We start from the raw sequence: 3,997 nt of genomic DNA on the forward strand, positions 1-3,997 counted from the left end.
CACCTGGGGAGAACTGGAGGGGTCTCCCTGGGCTCTGCCAGCAGCCCCAGCCAAGCACAGCCAAAGGCAGGGCAGACCAAGGACCACTGAAGCTGAGAGGCCAGAAATGGTGTTGCTGACAACAAGTGGCAGTAGAAAAAACCTTCCAGGTTTGGTAGCTAGGGTGTTTTACAAAGGAGGCTGACCCAGAGGTAAGGACAGCAATGAGCTCCTTAGGAGTGCCAAGACAAGGGGGAGTTCTGTACACCAGATAGGGAGCCAGAGAGAGGTACACATTCACAACACCATCATATTAGTTTAGGATCAGGATTAAGTTTTTGATTCCAACAGAAGGGTTGGGGGATTATTAAATATGCTGTTAAATTGCTGTGACTACCAGCTCTGTTAAAGTGTTAAACCTCTTGTTTCTCATTCATTATGGAACAAAAGACCAAGCATTTAAAATACTCCTTTGTCACCAAGACCTATAAGACAAACTGCTGCCCTACTCCTTTCTTATTGGGGCAAAAGAAAATAAAATATTCTCATCCAATTACACTAGAAAGGTGATCTTGTTGAAATAACTAGGAGCTATGATTTGGGAGCATCTATGCTCAATATTCATTCTTCTTTGCCAGAATATTTTTATTTAAAGTCTGCACTATCAGGAAGTGTAAAACCCATGGTTCACATGTGCAGGCCTTTTACCAGTTTCTCTCCACAGTTGCATCCATAGGCCTGAGGAAGAGGCTGGGATTTCTGGTATCATGTTACCCCAGTCTCCACCAAGAGGCTCTTACCACAAAGGTACTTTCATGATTACTGTTGCTAGTGGAACTCCAAAGCATCAGAAACTGTAAAAAGGGGGTGGTTTTGTCTTTTTTATTTTTTTTTTTTTTTTGTTAGTTTGTTTGTTTTGAGGAAGAAAAGAAAAAAAAACTAACAAAAACCCACCACAAAACTTACTCCAGGCAAATCTTTAGTTATTCTTACAATGTATAACAGGGCCCAGTCTGAATTCATATCTCAATAGATTACAATCCACATCATCTCACATTTGGCAAAAGTGCCAGTTCCTCAGAGCTACAAAGAACAATATCTATACTTAAGTCCATACTCACCTCAATCAGTCTATGTCTGCGCATTCTGTGGGGGATTTAGAGGATGCACAGGTCATTGTATCAGAGAATTGAAGACACATATTACAGTACATTATGCTGGGCTTCACCTGGACTGGACACACATGAAAGAGAATTCAGCTGCCACAGCTCCCTTTGTATCTCCGTTTTTCAAACTCTGAAAACAAGCTGAAAAGGAGAAAAGAGACTCAAGTTTTTTAAACCCACAAAACTACTGAATAAAGATATAATCACATGTTTGAATGAAGGTAAACAATGTTATCATCAAATTACAGACAGTTTTAAACTAAATATTCTAAAAGTGATATTTCCACGTTCATGGAAAATTTGTTTCCATCTACATTAATTGCATTACAGAGATTTAATGGAATGCCTAGTTAAATTGTTAGAAGAATAGGTAATATCCATATAAAAAGAAAAGAATAAAATATGGCACCTGGCAAGGTTTTAAGTTAAAAGCTTACTGTTACTTATTTTGTATTGAATTTGTACAAATGACTCAAGAAGATGTAAAATAAAAATGAGAAAAAAAAAAAAACCTACAACAAAGGAAAAATTACAGAGTAGGATTTACCAGCCATTCAGGTTTGCATTTCAACAAAACAGCCTATATCTTGGATTTGTGTGGAACTAGTTTTGAATTTAGAAATAATATCTGCACTAGATGTATATTAGATGCAATACTAAAAGCCACCTTATTCTTCCACAGGTTTAGGGAAACCTGATTCTTCCACACCAGATCATTGCCCTTTGTGGGCCATACATGCCTCAGCCAAAACTTACTCAACTTCTAGATATGGTCCGAGGACTGGAGGGTGATTCTGGGAAGCACTGAGAGCCATCAGCCCAGATTACTTCTATGAGAATTGCAGACAAAAGGCTCCTCATGCACTCAGGGAGCAGAGACTTGTTCATAGTAAACTCCAGCTTATTATAAGTATGAAAATGTCTACAGATAAATTTCTGAAAGCAATTTGGTACCTTGTCTCTGAATTTAAAATGTCTCCTTCTTCAGGGAAGCTGATCGTGCAGATGAGTCATGTGTCTTTTCATAGATATAAACAAACTATTTCAATTTTCATTTTTTCAAGGTGATAAACTGGAAAGCTGGTGGGTTTAGCTAGAATGTCATAAGTATATTCATGAAAGTAAAGAGCCAGATTCTGTCATTGAGTAAACGTGTTTATGAGAAGGTGAGCAGCCATGGAGGAAGAACTCAGTAAATTCTGGTTTAAATCTTTCATCTCTTTATTTTACTAGTTCAAGAGAAAAGACGTCACTCCTGTACATATATTTAAGAGTTGGTAATTCAACAGAGTAAGCTTTGATTCACAGCACTATGTTCACTAGTGACTGGAGCTACACCATTAGCCACGTGGTGAAAGGGTTTACACCAGACAGCAGTGGCTGCAGCAAAGGCTATTAATTTAATTTATTTTCTGTAAAAGACCTCACCATGCTTAATATGTTTAATACTTTTTTAAAATTTTACTTACTATATTGTTGCCCTCCCCAGCACAGTTTAACTTGTCTTTTTGTTGTGAAGCAGTTTTGTGTGAGAATTAATTTTGACATGTTTGTAGGTTATCTACCACTAAGCCACAGGAAAGCCTAAGTTGTTATCGTGCTTTGTGGTCTACACATGGTAGAGAGTGAAAAGTTATATGAAATAAGGAATTCCGGAGAACGAAGTAAACACTGCCTTGTCATAAAATATTACTTTTCTGCCTTTTAAATTACCTACACTGGTGTGGTTCATGTAGCTCAGTGGTGACACTGAACAAAGTAGATGTTAATAACTTCACAATGAGAGCACCTTGCTTTGAGCAGTTTGAGTGCCTGTGGCTGGCAGGCAGTGCAGAGGTGCAGAGGCACAGCCCTTCACTCCCCTGGAGCATCACTGTGATCTGCCCTGCTGTGGGCAACTGCTGTGTAATTCTCTTGATGGGTGCTGACAAATCCTGGCTCAACTCAAGCCTAGAAGGACCAGTCAGTTCAAACAGGCAGCAGAACACCCACCTGTGCTCCAAATGGACCGGGACCAATGTGTACCCACACAGAGCCACAGTTCCAGCCTCCAGACAGTGAAGCAGGGCTTCACTGAGTGAGTGATTGCTCAAGGGCAGCCAGCAACCTCTGCAGGTGGCGTGGACAGGCCCAGAAGGCAGCCTTTGTCCATGGCCTTATCCTATGTCATGGAGAACACTTTTCCCACTGACAGTCTCCTGAACTGCTGCTGTTTGCAATTTCAGGTGCCTACAATTCAGGCGAGAAAGGTGGAGGGAAACCTTGCTAATTTCATCAGAACCTGCCAGGTTTTCTTTTCCATATTCATTTATGTACAATGATTAGCTCGTTCTTCTCAAATGCCAGGGATGTATTGCTCACTGGAGGAACTTCAGTACCCAGCAGTCTTTAATGTAAAAGGCAAACCTTTCCACTAATGAGCAGTTTGTCTGGTGTTCTTAACCTTATCAGCAGCTCCTGAAGTGATAAAGGCTTAACTATTATGCACTGAAAGGTGTTGATAATTCTCAATCTTCATGCAGAAAAAGGCTCTTTTTTTGTCACTTCTTAGACTCTACTGTTAAACTTCCTAGACTGCTTACAAATTACCTTGCCCGTTCTGCAAAGGAGACAGCTGGATGCGTTGGTGGGCAGTCGGCAGGTGGAGCCTCCTCTTGTCAGGACAAAAATGATACCTGCTGTTAACAGAAAAAGAACACTGTGCAGTTTAATGAGATAGACCCGTTCTAGAAAATGATGAGAGCTCTGAGTAGCTGGCACAAAAAATAATAAAAAAAAAAAAAAAGGCTGAAAATAGAAACAAACAAGGGTGGCAAAGCCAATGTCAATCCCTAACCATGGCACAGTAGCCA

At 40.2% G+C, this 3,997-nt stretch overlaps 1 long non-coding RNA gene across 1 annotated transcript in view; it reads right to left on the bottom strand.

Moving 5' to 3' along the window:
• Positions 1-850: 850 nt before the first annotated feature.
• The window catches only part of LOC137477607 (uncharacterized), a 4,796-nt gene continuing 1,649 nt past the window's right edge, over positions 851-3,997 (bottom strand). Inside the window, exons 1-2 of the long non-coding RNA XR_011001088.1 lie at positions 3,735-3,997; positions 851-1,286 (exon numbers count right to left, since the gene is read on the bottom strand). The exon at positions 3,735-3,997 is cut by the window's right edge and continues 1,649 nt beyond it. This is a non-coding gene — a long non-coding RNA (uncharacterized lncRNA). The remainder of the gene's footprint in view (positions 1,287-3,734) is intronic.

This window comes from Anomalospiza imberbis, chromosome 7 (assembly GCF_031753505.1).
Source record: "Anomalospiza imberbis isolate Cuckoo-Finch-1a 21T00152 chromosome 7, ASM3175350v1, whole genome shotgun sequence".
NCBI lineage: Eukaryota > Metazoa > Chordata > Aves > Passeriformes > Viduidae > Anomalospiza > Anomalospiza imberbis.